The 15143-nt window shown below is 37.3% G+C and overlaps 1 long non-coding RNA gene across 4 annotated transcripts; it reads right to left on the reverse strand.

Moving 5' to 3' along the window:
* Positions 1–223: 223 nt before the first annotated feature.
* On the reverse strand, positions 224–4633 carry LOC147524230 (uncharacterized). 4 transcript variants are annotated; one of them, XR_015218877.1, is made up of 3 exons: positions 2491–4604; positions 730–1701; positions 224–272 (listed from the first exon to the last, which is right to left on the reverse strand). It is a non-coding gene; the product is annotated as an uncharacterized LOC147524230 (long non-coding RNA). The 4 variants fall into 4 exon arrangements; XR_015218874.1 differs by lacking the exon at positions 224–272 and having other exon boundaries at positions 981–1701; positions 2491–2625; positions 2736–4633; XR_015218875.1 differs by lacking the exon at positions 224–272 and having other exon boundaries at positions 981–1701; positions 2736–4633.
* Between the last annotated feature and the right edge of the window lie 10510 nt (positions 4634–15143).

Below are 15143 nucleotides of genomic sequence, written 5' to 3' on the forward strand. Positions count from 1 at the left end.
CCCCAAATAATAAGATCTCATACGGACATACCACTTGACAACAAAATGCAGAAAAACGAAACACATTCAAAAATAAACAAAATCCAAACTCTTTGTGCTTGAACATATTCATCAAATCCATCCAAAGTGCAATCATGATCAAATTCACTTTTGAAACACAACATTATTATCATCCCACTCTTCCTCAATCAAAGGCACCATAATGCTCCCCATTCTTGCCCCGGTCACTTTTCCTAAACACCCTACCGCAAAGACAAATGCATCCTTCCCCACTTTGCAAATTTCAAGTAACTAGATGGTTATAATCTTACATTACACAAAATATGACGGGCTAAAGAAAATATTAAGCCAAAGCGTAAACTATCTAATGAAGCCAAATTTGCGGTGGGAAAAAAAGATGAATCAAAATTTGAGAAACAAATATAAGGAAAGACAAACATAATAGGTATAGAATGAGAGATCTGACTCAGCGACTAATCCAATAAATTATTTGCTGAAAAGGAATACACTTAAATAAACATATGGAATTCACGTCGAGTTTGATATATAATTGGTGATGGTTTTCGTGTTCATTCAAGTGACTGAATACAACATAAGGAATGCATAACTGAACATACGTAATCCAACATTGCTCTACATGATAATCAACAATATCAAGCAAACATATGTTTTGCCATAGTGCAACAAAAGTAGGCAAAAAAGATTGCTAGGAAAGATGGACAAACTCACCTGGCCAAGATCCGCCATTGTGATAACTCCATGGCGTGTTCTTGGGATCACTACCTATCACAATTTTCCACCACTCTTCCTCCAGAGCTGGATAGGAAATCTTCATGGACATTTCGCCAACTAAATCATCCCAGCGTTCCACAAACAGCTGCATGATGGACTCTAGTTTTTTTGTTTCTTCACTTGCGCCCTTTTGTAATTAACTCATAACTATTTATTTTTATTTTGGTCGAGTTGAGGGTACGCCAGGGTTGGTCGAGTTGAGGGTACGCCAGGGTGTACCTTGGGCCCCCCTAGCTCCGCCACTGAATGTACCAAAAAAATAAGACAAATAAAAAGTTTCACGGAGATAACAAATGAGCACGGAAAGATCTCATGCTGACAGTGAGTGGCACCATGAAGAAATATTATCTAAATGCGCAGACTAAGAAACTACAAAATTCAAGAATTCCAACTGCTACCAGGACTGAGCCCTTCCTACTACTTAATCGGTAACATGTCCAGACTCCAGAGCAGTCCATTGTCAGTAATGTGAGCCTTCTACACAGTTTATTTGAAAATAAGAGGTTCTTCATAATGGAAAGGATGTTGATTTACCACCGATATTTTCAGTTTTACAAAGGATTAAAATTAAAATAAGAATAAGAGTGACAAATTTTAAGCCATAAAAGAAACAAACAAATTAAAAGGACTGACAAACTTAAAAGCCATAAAATTCAAGACATCCAAGGCAATTTGTCATTAGGTTGAGTCAGCACAGAGTTTAAGCATTATAGAGCTTCTCATTTTTATTATTATTCTTTATCAGTTAAAAAAAATATGATATGAATGGCACATAAATATGGATAAGCAAGTATACTATATCTCAAGTTCAGGATAGACTTACAAGATGGATTGAGGGCTCATCAAGTAGAATGATGTGGGGTTTTTAGAATGCTATCTCTGCAAATGCAACTCTACTTTTCTGACCACCTGGAGTATAAATCAAAGCAAGAACTCAGTACATATAATATAGGTTCAACAGAACATTCGAGCAGTTGTTTATCATGAATGTATCAGCTAATCAGAAAACAGGATAAACTCAATTCAACCTAGCAGATTCTAACTTCAAAATTCGAACTTCAGAGCAATAAAACCAGAAATACACCTTTCCAAATGTTAAGTTGAACCCATGATTTCATTTATGGTAGTGATATTGACACCTACCTTATTTCTAACAAGACTTTACTAATAATCCCCACCAATACAAAACCAAAACCTAGCACCCACTTTATTAGTAGACCCACTAAACATTTAAGGGAACATCCATACTCAGTTCTCTTTATTTTCTTCCTGGTCACTTATATTAGACACCCTAGACTTCTTATTCTTTAATTTTTCAAATTGATAGGATGCTTTCATATCCCCCATTGAATTTATTGGAAAAAGTATGTTCTAGCTCTCACCGGAGTTATCTACCAAAATTACAAAATCCACAAAGAGGGCCCTGAATTGTACTACTCAGTGCTATTAGTAATGCACTAATGCATGATACATAACTTTATGATTGATCTATTCAACAAGGTTGTTGAGAAAACAAGACTATGGTTTTCTAACCGACGTTGCTCCTAGAACAAGATTCTCATGGTATCATTATCAAGGTTTTATATTTTCATTATCTTGAGAAAGATTGCGAGATAGCTTTTGTTAAATAGCAGTATACAATCCAAAAGCCCCAAACCCCACAGGTTACCCAATTAAGCTCTATGTAGGCTATCTCACCTCTATGGCATCGAAACCTCATGTGTCCAGTCCAGTCCAACCAAAGAGAATTTAACTTAAATTGCAAAACTTTTTCTGTTATCGGTAACAAAAAATAAATTAAAGGCATTTGTATCTTTAAATAGAGCCTGGCGCCTGCATTAATCGAGAAAATTTCAAATTATCCTAGAAATCTAAAATTAATGGTATTCATGCCGAAAGGCGTCAAAAAAACAATAGCCAGGACAGAGGAAACAAACGCGTACCATCGCAAAACGGAAAAGTGTTACAGAACTAGGTTGAAGTTCCCCAGAAATCAGTTTGATAATGGTTGACTTGCCAATGCCATTAGGACCAACCATTGTAAAGTGTAAGCCAAATTCATTACTATAACTTAGACAAAAGGGAAAGAAAATAAGTTGGATATCAGTTAAACGAAAAAAGGTAACAACTCCAAATGCCAGATTTTATTTCACAATGATAACGAAGAAAATGGAGTACAAGATAATTGGGGTAATATCCTTATTTGCTATGCGGCTGTCAAGGTCTATACCAAAGTTCAAATTCGTCAACAATTATGGACCCCCAGGATAACCAAAAGATGCATCACTGCAATCACGAGTATGACACTAAAGCATTATAATGACAATATATAAGAGCAAACCATCGCAAGCATTACTACTAGAGTACTAGAAAAGACTTTCCTAATAGGAGTAGGAATACGGTATTCTCAGAACTAGATAATGGCATACAACACAGCATACAAGACTATCGAGTAGACAAGAAACTATAACACACATAAATAACAATCATGAATAGATGATATAGATCCATCTTCGCAACTTAAGCATTTCTCTTAATCATATTTTTTTTCTATCAATTTTAAGCAGTTTACGTATATTTTGATATCTGAGCAAGTCCATTTTAAAAAGAAAAAGTAACATATTTGTAGATGTCTTATCATCTTCCTACAGAGAACCCATTTGAAAATCAGAAGACAGTGCTAAATACTCCTGGTTTAACTTCTGTTATAAAGATAGTTCAAACTTCAAACTCATAGAAGCCCACCAACTGACTATTTGGCATTTTGGGTTGCTTGCAGTTTCAGTGAGCTGCCACGTCACCAAAAAACTATAGATACGACAGTTTCACAGAGGATCAGTGCTACAGAGAGAGAGAGGATTGTACAGGTTGATTTATGGCCGCAGGCTTCAAATCTAGTTTCAATCTTAAAAAGTAAAAGTGATATTAAACTACCAGAAAGTCTTGCTTCATTTTGGTTTTCTATTTTCTCTGACCACAGGATAACTTATGCCAAAAAAATAAAATAAAATAAAAAATAACACCGATAGATCAAATCATCGTAAGTTTTTACAACCACTAAGGTTCTGGTTTATTTTTTCCTCCTTTGAGTGTGTGTGTGCAGGCATCTATGTCTCAGTTACCAATTTATTTGCCAGAATCCAGATTGCACATCCCAGATTGAAGAGAACTTTGAGAGAATATCAAGATGGTGAGAGACTGTGGGAGCTGCTATTACCATCAACAATGATCAGCCTAAGTTTTTACAACCACTAAGGTTCTGGTCTGGTTATTTCCTTCTTCTCCGTGTGTGAGTGTGAGTGTGGCTCAGTTACCAATTCATTTGCCAGACTCTAGATTGTGCATCCCAGTTTGAAGAGAAGTTTGAGAGAATATGAAGACAGTGAGAGACTGGGATCTGCTAATACCAACGATAAGGGAGTGGAATTAAAATCTATACAGACACAGTATAAAACGGAAGATTCAAATGGAAATCTTGAAGGACAAGCTGGGTCCCAAAGAGCTGTGTGATTCCACAACTAGGAATTCTAATCATACACTCGTACTGTGCTTAGCCGGACATATTTAGCTGGGAGGATTTCTTACAATCTCACAAGTGACCTCTATAAATGGTTGAACTGATATGACACAATATTCAGCAAACTGAAAGTGCAACTGTGGATAATACCTTAACTGACTTGCAAACCAAAAATCAAGAACAAAGCTCATATAAGCTCATATACAACCCTCTGTGCACACATAAATTACCTCAGAGATCCACTGGGAACAATTACTAGAAAGATACCAAGAATAATAAAATACTCATCACAGAACTGTTTGGTATGAGCATCATGCCACATTCTAGATGGAGTTGCACGCAACATAAATTATTGCCAATTAAATGTGTCGCATGCTCTCTGTTGGATTTTATCGATATCTCATGCATGATTCCTATGATATATACAATTACGTTATACCACATGCATAAAATAAGCTTGTGAAAAGGAAAGATCGTACCTTGGTCACGACTTTCAATTTGAAGTTCCAAGCTTTGATCTGAGGGAGAAGATGTTTCTTGACACACTCAAGATCTTCTTCTTCTTAACTTTGAGTCGAGTCAAGTTCCAACCACCTAAGCGGGGAAGCAACCTTTTTTTTCACGAACCAAGAACCAAGAACCGACAATGGCTAGGGAGGATACCACCTATGGAATCTCCACAAATTACCGGCTTCTACTTTAGAAAATGTTGGAGGTGCCATTAAAAAAGAGAGAGAGGTTTTCTTGTTGTTGGATGATTAATATGTGAGAGGTGGGGTCTATTTATTTATAGAGGTTCCCACCTCCTCAATATTGGATAGGATAGAGTCCTATACTCATCTAATATCGGATAGGATAGAGTTATATACTCATCTAATATCGATAGGATAGAGTCTATACTCATCTAATATCGGATAGGATAGAGTTATATACTCATCTAATATCGATAGGATAGTCCTATACTCATCTAATATCGATGGGATAGAGTCTTATACTCATCTAATATCGGATAGGATAGATAGAGTCATATACTCATCTAATATCGATGGGATAGAATCTATACTCATCTAATATCGGATAGGATAGAGTCCTATACTCGATGGTTTATCCTTATCTTGGTGAAGTCTATCCAACCTTTATTTCCAACATCTCCCACTTTCGCCACAACAACGGCGAAGAAGGTTTCTAAGAGAAGCATTTAAGTAGAATGCTTAGTCATTTTGTGTGTCTCACCACGGCAAATGGTTCGTGTGACCTAGCACACGTATCATGATATCTCGTGAAGTAGCAAGTCGTGAAATGATGAAAAGCCGCGACCGCGTTGATCTACCATGAAAGTGATCTTAAAGAAGATGAATCCGAAAACCTAATATCAGGAGTGTGTGTATACCCCAAGATCTGTTTGTTTCATCACTTTGACAAATAGCACTCATCCCTATGAGTCCACACCATAAAGTCAAAAGCGTATCACATGATTCACAATTATCATCAATTGTCGGCGGGTAGAATCCGGTGATTGTGTGATAAACGCCAGTTCTTTTACCGCTTTGCATGAAGTCATTGTCGTCGAGTTCTACCAACTTCCCGGTATGCATCCGGTCGGACCTTTTAGTAAGAGCTTGTGGGGAGCAAACCAAAGTTACGAGTAGTCCTCTTATTTTCTTGACAAGGTCAAAAGTTCAAGGAGGGTACCATTCGATATGTTTTAAACAAAAATATATCAATAGAGCTCACATAGCAAAATTTTAGGGATATTTCTTTTCTTGCTCTCGGTGGTCAACTATACACATGTTTGTGTGAAAACATGTCATGGCAAGAGTATCTAATTTGTTTACTCAACAATAGATATCTGTATGTCCACTCATACCATGCAAGTGTTGTCATCCCTAATGACAATTCAAAGGATACTATGCTCCCACTTGGCAACAACCGTTTGTAGGTTTAGACGAGAATCTTCCCCTATGAAGCTGTTTCTTCTTATCAATTATAAGAAGGGGCATGACTCTAACACTAGGTCCACCCTTCCTATAAGGTTTAGTGACTTGTCAAGCTAAACTCCCCATTGTTTAAAATGGAAGTATTTGTTCATGTGAGTGAACCCGGTCAACCCTCTTGACATACATATGAGATGATAAAGCGATTATAATGAGAATGCAATCGATCTAGAAAGAATGCACTTTTATTCATTAAACCATCAAAGTGTTCTTAACATAATCACATCCTCTTTAACCCAAGCATTTTTACATGTGCAAGGAAGAGTTCCTTTGGAATAGGTTTGGTCGAGTGGATCCATAACCATCGATCGGTGGATATATGTTGTAGAACCACTTTCTTTTCAAATATCATTTGTCGATGCGTAGTGGTATTTTAACTCTATATGCTTGGTTCTTCCATGGTACTTTGGATCTTTAGCATATGCAAGAGCAGCCATCTTTGTCGATCGGATGTGAACTGGTTCGTGACTCTTGAGAACAACGACAAGTGTTTGATGAATCGTCGAGCCCCGGCCTCTGTGTGGCGGAGAGCAACATGATATATTTCGGCTTCCATAGTTGAAAGTGCTATGGAAGTTTGCTTCTTCTTTGCTCGGGGATATAGCACCTCCATTCATTATGTAGGTATATCACGAAGTTGACTTCCTCATCAAGGTCTCCACCCGGTCGGCATCGAATTACCCAATCGACTTAAGATCTTTCCCTTGGTAGACAAGTGAGTAGTCCACGGTGCCTTTTAGATACCTCATTATCTTCTTGATGACCTTCGATTAATGCGACCCGAGATTTGTTTGGAACCTTGATACTAACCCAACTGCATAGCGGATGTCCGGCCTTGTACCACAACATTGCATACATAAGGCTTCCATTTGCGGCTTGAGTATGGTACATTTTTCATAGCCCGAGTTTGGTAGGATTCTTGGGAGACATTTTAGAACTCAAAGACTCTCCTAGACTTCTTGGGAGATCCACTTGCTTACAATCGGTCATGTTGAATCTTTCCAAAACCTTCTTGATATATGTCTCCGAGACAAAGATAACAAAGCGTTTGGGCCGATCACGAGTTATTTTAACTCCTAAGACATAACTTGCTTCACCCATGTCCTTCATTTGAAGTTTAATGACAACCACTCCTTAGTGGAATTTATCAATGCCTTATTGTTACCCGCTAACAAAATGTCATCCACATATAGAGATAGAATCACAAAACCATTTTTAGATGTCTTGACATATCTGCAATGGTCCTCATTTACCATTTGAATTTGTCTTGAAGCATTGCTTCATGGAATCTCAGATTCCTTTGTCTAGAGGCCTGTTTTAAACCATATATGGATGCATTAGGTTTACACACTTTGTGTTCGACCCTTGATTGAAAAACCGATTGGGTTGATCCATATAGATTTCCTCTTGTAATTCTCCATTGAGAAAAGCAGGTTTTGACATCCATCCGGTAAAGCTCTAAATCTAAATGGGCAACCATTGACAAGAGGAGACGTATGGAGGCAAATCTCACTACTGGTGAGAAGGTGTCCTCATAGTCTATTCCTTCTTTTTGGGTGTAACCTTTTGCAACAAGCCTAGCTTTGAATTTGTCTATGTTCCCTTCTGCATTTTTCTTGATCTTGAGAACCCACTTGTTCCCCGATAGATCTCTGTTTGGAGGTAGATCAACTAAGTCCCATACTTTGTTTTTCTTCATCGACTCCAATTCTTCCTTCATAGCTTCCATCCACTTACTTGTATTGGACCCAGAAATAGCCTCCTTGAACGTTTTAGGTTCATCAGATATTTCTGTAAGTGCATTGGTCATATTTATCTCCCCTTCAATCTCAAACCGACGTTTGGGGATATGGCCTCTAACACTCTTACGAGGTTGGGATTGATCAATCATTTGACCAATGCCATTGTTACTAGAATCAGGGTTGATGAAAGTTTCATCTTCGCCTTGTTCATCACAGTAGTTATAAGGTTATCAACCTTAAAGTTGTATATCCTTATCAACCTCACCCCTCATTGGGTATTGATCCTCTAAGAATCGGCGTTACGTGCTTCTATTTACGTGACATGCCCTTGAGTATCCTCCCTAGGAAGACATACCCCTTAGAAGTCTCAGCGTATCTTATAAAGATACACTTCTTTCCGGGAGCACTCAACTTTCCAAATTCTCGATTTTGAGAAGTGACAAAGGCCCAGACACCCCCATGGTCTAAGGTAGTTCAAAAGCGGGTTGTCTACCGGTCCATAGTTCATAGGGTGTTTTGTCAACAGTTTTTGAAGGAACTAGGTTAAGTATGTGCTGGCGGCCGTTAACAATGCATCACCCCAAAATGAGATAGGCAAGTTAGCTGAGCCATCATAGATCTAACCATGTCGGCCGAGGGTTCTATTCCTTCTCTCGAGACACCATTCTGGCGAGGGGTATAAGGAATAGTTAGTCATCTAGCTATACCCCTTATTTTCACAGAGTTCCTTAAACTCATCGAAAGATATTCACGTCCGCGGTCGGGTTCTTAAGGCCTTTTTATTGTCCTATCAAGTTGATTCTCAACTAAGTTCTTGTACTTTTTAAAATAGTCCAAGGCGTCGATTTGTGAGACATCAAGTACACGGTCCCATAGCGTGTATAGTCATCTGTGAAGGTAATGAAATACAAAGCCCCATGCCCTGTCTGTTACATTCATTGGTCCACGGATGTCCGAGTGAATAAGTTGTAAAGGATAAGTTGCCCTTTGGGCTTTCCCAAAAGGTTTCTTGGTGGCTTTTCCGGAAGACAACTTCCTGAGGTTTCCATTTTTTAACAGAGGTTAAGTTACCTAATAACCCTCCCCTTGCTAAGCGGATTACATCCTATTGTGTCCAATATGTCCTAGTCTAGCATGCCACAATTGGCAACCAACCATTTTAGACATAAAACTTCAGTTTGTGCTAAGTGTAATGTCATAAAAGAATTCATTAAATAAGCATGACCTATCAAACTGTTATTTAAAGATATCTCAAAGCGAGTTCGGGAAAAATTAAACACATAGGATTCTTGAAGTAATTTCAAAACCGATAAAAGATTTCTCCTAATTGAGGGTACAAAGAGTACTTCTTCAATAAGGATGGATCTCCCACTCGCAAAATCCAACCTACAAGTGCACATTGCCCAAAACATCAGCAACACTTTGGTTTCCCATGTGGACTCTCCGAAGTTCCTTGTGGAAGTTTCAGGAAATCTTCAAATAGGGACCTATCGGCTTATGTGGTGCCGTCATTGCTGAATCTACAATCCAATATTGTGATGAATCGACAAAGATGACAAGCCGATTCTTATCACATTTGAAGATTCTTAAAGTAAAACTCACCTTTCGAGGAGAAGGACATGCCCTAGCATAGTGTCCCATCGATGATGACAACGGAAGCATTCAACACTAGTCATGTCTATCGACTTCCTAGGTTTCTTTTTTCGTGGGTTTAGGCTTGGCCTTTTTCCTTGCCTTTCCCTTTTCCACTTTTCTTGTTCCAAGGAGCCTTCCCTCTTTTGGAGTTGACAACATTTGCTTCGGTTTGAACAACGGGCTTTTCATTGAGAAGCCTTTGTTCCTCAAGCTCACATTTCCTTTGCACTGTGCAAAGTTTGTGATCTTGTTGTCATCGTCAAGATAAGATGAAATTGTTCCCAAGTTTTAGGTAAAGACCTAATGACAGCTTGAATTTCTTTGTTCATTTGAGGGGACAATCTGCTTGGGCTAACTTCAAAGAACCATGTTTCTCATCCCGTGCAATGTTGTGTCATAGAGGTATGGGGCAGCTTGATAAATTTGTCAAAGCTCATTTGTAGCCTCCTCTGTGCATGCGAGTCGTACCCCAAGGTCCGCTTTTCGCTTCCCATAGCTCTTTTGCCGATCCAAGGCCATCATACCGCATCATGAAGTCATTCCTCATGGTGCCAAGTATGGCAATTCGGGCAACATTATCTTTGCTTGTATACTCATTGTACTTTTTAAGTACAAAGATGAAGATAAGCGGCTTGTGTTAATCCTTCCGGTGGTAGGTTACGCTCTTGTCTCGGTTATTACATCAATGACCTTCCTATCGCGAATTAGCCTAACTTTCCTAGACCAAAGTTAAGTAATTCTTATCATTTAACAAGTCCTTTTCGGGTAGCATCGTAAACGGGGATTTTCCATCGGGTGCCATTCTATCAAGTTTGAATTCCAAAAATAAGATACTACTGAATAAGAATCATCTTTTAAATTTAAATCTAAGTAATCCACATTTTCACATATGAGATGATCATGATAATCTACTAGCATGATTCTAGCCATTAAATAAAATCAATGCATTTGACTATCAATAACATAGAATATGCAAAAATCTACTACTTAAATTTCCATTTCATAAAATTGTTTCTACAAAAAGAGTTTCCTATCTTTCAAAAACAATGTAGAACTAAACAGAGCTAGTCAACCATGAACATAGAAGCTTCACGGGTGCCTGGGGAGTCATCCTCATCCTCACATCCACTATCGACCATTCGAAAATTACTAGCCACTTCCTCTGTTTCCCGTGAGGTGGGAAAATAAACCACGATGACACATCATATGGATTTGGTTCCTTAGCATCGCCCCATAATCGATGTAGGAGAGATTTAAGTGGTCGAGCCTCATTCCTATCTTGAATAGGATTTGGGGCTCTTTGGTGTATATTCGGTGATGGTGGCTCTGTCTCTATCTTATCAGATTTCAAGACAGTAGGCTTCAAAGTTCTCCTATATTGCTTTGCAGTCATGCGTTTCTTGGAAGCCCGTCTCCCAAGATCTGGTTCAGTTTTCCTACAAGTTTCGGGTCTATGTGACTTAGGCATTGTGCCTTAGTTTTCATATGACCGTTGATAGAAAACAAACAATTTTATATTCATGCAATAGTAAAAATTCAGATTCAAATAATTACTCCATGGTAAAAATAAACATCCTAATGTCAATTTTTAATTGTGGAAAAATACATGTGAAAAAAAATCCTAAAATTTATAGAGAAATAATCTCAGAAATAAATTTCCATGTAAAAATTTCTAAGAAAAAAATTTCTTAGAAAAAAATTTTCCACTAATTATTTCCCATAAATAATTTATTTTACAAAAAAAATTAAGCAATATCTAATTAATTTTAAACAACCTAATTATTTAAAAATTAATTAAAATATTTTGAAAAAAAATGCATTTTTTTCAAAAATTGTAGATCACAAGATCAAAACCGCAAAACAAAAGCATGCAAACCATGGAAAAAACTCGCTCGATGCCAATGTGGATTTTATCGATATCTCATGCATGATTCCTATGATATATACAATTACGTTATACCACATGCATAAAATAGTAAATGAAAACGGAAGATCGCACCTTGGTCGCGACTTTTCAATTTGAAGTTCCAAGCTTTGATCTACAGGAGAAGATGTTCTTGACACACTCAAGATCTTCTTCTTCTTAACTTTGCTTGAGTCAAGTTCCAACCACGAACGGGAAGAAACCTTTTTTTTTCACGAACCAAGAACCAAGAACTGACAATGGCTAGGGAGGATACCACCTATGGAATCTCCACAAATTACTGGCTTCTACTTTAGAAAATGTTGGAGGCTGCCATTAAAGGAGAGAGAGGTTTTCTTGTTGTTCAGATGATTAATATGTGAGAGGTGGGGGGGTCTATTTATAGAGGTTCCCACCTCCTCAATATTGGATAGGATAGAGTCCTATACTCATCTAATATCAGATAGGATAGAGTTATATACTCATCTAATATCTGATAGGATAGAGTCCTATACTCATCTAATATCAGATAGGATAGAGTTATATACTCATCTAATATCTGATAGGATAGAGTCCTATACTCATCTAATATCTGATAGGATAGAGTCCTATACTCATCTAATATCAGATAGGATAGAGTCATATACTCATCTAATATCTGATAGGATAGAATCCTATACTCATCTAATATCTGATAGGATAGAGTCCTATACTCATCTAATATCAGATAGGATAGAGTCCTATACTCAGTGGTTTATCCTTATCTTGGTGGGTGTCTATCCAACCTTTATTTCCAACACTCTCTAATTAATTCATGTTTTTTTTCAGTTATTTTTACTCTCAGTACAGCCCTCAATTGTGTGCACAAAAGCCTTATCGCTGTGGTTCAAGTGTGATACTTGCTTGGGTCTTATATAGAGTGAAATATCAATTATAATATTCATTTAAGTGAGCAGACCACATTGTAATTCAAATAAAGCAATGTAATGCCAACACCGACTGATCAAATCCTTTCTTCTTGGCGCGATTCTAGAAAAGTGAGCGGAAACTGTTAAGAGAGCGATCATCGAGGAGATAAGCCTAGCAAGTCAAAGGCATATACTGATTTTCTGCTAGTATTCTAAATAACATACTAGAATAAATGCCAACAAATCAAACCTAATCTACATATTCGAGCACCACGAGAGAAATTATCATATCAAAACCGAGGAAGGCCACAACTAGTAGCAAACCACCATGTTCAATTTTACACCAACCACCGGATCAAAGAAGAGGAATTAGATACCAAGTAAAAGCTGCAACTTGAGACAAAATATGGGCTGTGGACACTAACTAAAACAACCACTAGCTAAACATCCATTTCTAAGACACTAACTAAACTAACTAAAACAACCACTAGCACACCATTTATGCCCCCTGCCCCTTATAGATGATCACGCCATACTTAGGGGTTTGCTATTATCTGCATTGTTTCTTGCTTTTACCAACAAGAGTCGCTCAATATCTAAGCAGCTTTTGCACAATCAGCGATGACCTTACGGTCGAAAATATTGTGGTGAGAGGACACTATGCAAACCACATTCCACATTCTCAATGTACTAGACAAATTTCAAAAGTGAACAAACAGAACATTCCCAAATGATTATTGATAAACAGGCCAACCGGTATATATATGAATGATGGTAATGGGTAACAACTCAAGTTCATACAAAGCGAGCTCTGAGGACGACCATCAATTCTGATAAAGGTCACAAAATCAAACATATAACAGCCATGTTACAAGTATGAACAACAACACACTTCACACACATGATTTTACGGATAATATTACATAAACAGAACATACATATTATTAAAAGCAGATCCATGGCAGTAAATCAAGTTTTGCAAGTGGGTAAAAGCGATTGTTCATTTTGAGCTACAAGAGAACCATCTTTTACATTTGAAAACATGGAAAAGTAACAATAGTACATGAGAAACAAACAAGCAAATCAAAGAGAACCGAACACGGTACATTTTTCTTTTACTAAATCCCCTTTAAAACTGGTCCATCGCTTCACGTTCCACGCGATGCCATTTGTCATTCTTTTCTTCCTTCTCTTTGCTTCTTTCTCCACTAATCTGAAGAACCCTCCTTCTTCAACTTCCACTTTCACTTCTTCCTTTTTCAGTCTGGAAGATCAGCTTTGAACACATGACCTTCTCGGTGTTTCCTTCCGGTCAATACGAAAGTGTTCGCGAATTGGGTTGTTTCATTTGAGAACTCGTGAGCGGAATGGAGAAAGTGGGAAGTCTTGGAATGGATCCCATATGTCTAGAGAGATTGGGTCGAAGATGTTGCTTAAAATCGCCACCAAAGATGCTTGGAATGATCGACATTTTCAGATTTGGATTGGGTATATGTATGGAGTGAAGAGAATGTGATGGAAATGTATGCAGATATTAAGTGCCCGAAAAGAAACTCTTTGTAACCTTTTTGTGAATCTTAAAGTGCATTACTATTTTTAAGATATCAACAAGACATAATATGGTGATAGAGTTTTATTTTCTGTTGTGTCTTCTTACTTAGTTCTGAGAGATAGGAAACAAGCATGAAGACAAATTTGCTAATGCAAAACCATAAATAACTTTTTTTTCCTTGTAATTAATTTGCATCGGAGACATCTCGGAAAATTTGCTTTGTTCAGAGCCCTCCTTACATTATATATCCTCTACCTTATGACTATGGCCTTTATTTACAACAAGATTTCCCTCCAAACCGTCGGTGTTGTATGATTAAACTTAAGAGTTGTTCTAGAGTAACGTGTTACACTCGAGTGTAACACGCATAAATACAAACTTCTGACCCGTGGATTTCAAAACTGGAAAGCAGGGTACAATATGTTTCCTTTTGAAAAAAAAAATAAAAATAACAAAAGCAAAGGCAAAGACAAAGAAAAAAAAGGGAGGAAGAGAAAATAGCTAGCAGAGATGAACTTCAAAGAACGACTTCATAGTTCACACAAGATTTGATGAGGGAAAAATCCTCTAACTTTTAGACAATTAAAATTATAAGAACCCTCTTCAAATTTGAATAAACCCTTCCTCGAATGATTAAATTCCTTTTTACATTTGCAAATCAAAGTAGAAAAGAAAAACCCAACCAAAAAAACAACTCATCATCACAAACTAGTGCTTTGTTTATAAACACAAGAAGACTAGTCTTTGGAACTCGAAGAGATGATTTCATGAGAGTTTCTATTAATAGTAAAAAAAAATGTAAACTAGTACACAGAAAATGAAACGGTGGTTAAATCAAGAAAGGAATGAAAAAAACTAGAAAGAAAATGAAAGATTATTACCTTGTTTTTTTCTTCTTCTTCTTCTTCTTCTTCTTTCTTTGATTGAATCTGAATCTGAAAATTAGGTTTTGAGGAGTGCGAAAATAATGGGGCGGTGAGAGAGAGAGAGAGGAGAGAAAAAAAAAAGTTATGTTTTATATTTCGATTTTTTTTTGAAATTTTTAAGTTTGTAACACTTCTCCAACGCTTTTTAAGCATTAGCAATTAATTCCGGAAATT

The sequence above is a fragment of the Coptis chinensis genome, chromosome 1 (genome assembly GCF_015680905.1).
Source record: "Coptis chinensis isolate HL-2020 chromosome 1, ASM1568090v1, whole genome shotgun sequence".
Classification (NCBI taxonomy): Eukaryota; Viridiplantae; Streptophyta; class Magnoliopsida; order Ranunculales; family Ranunculaceae; genus Coptis; species Coptis chinensis.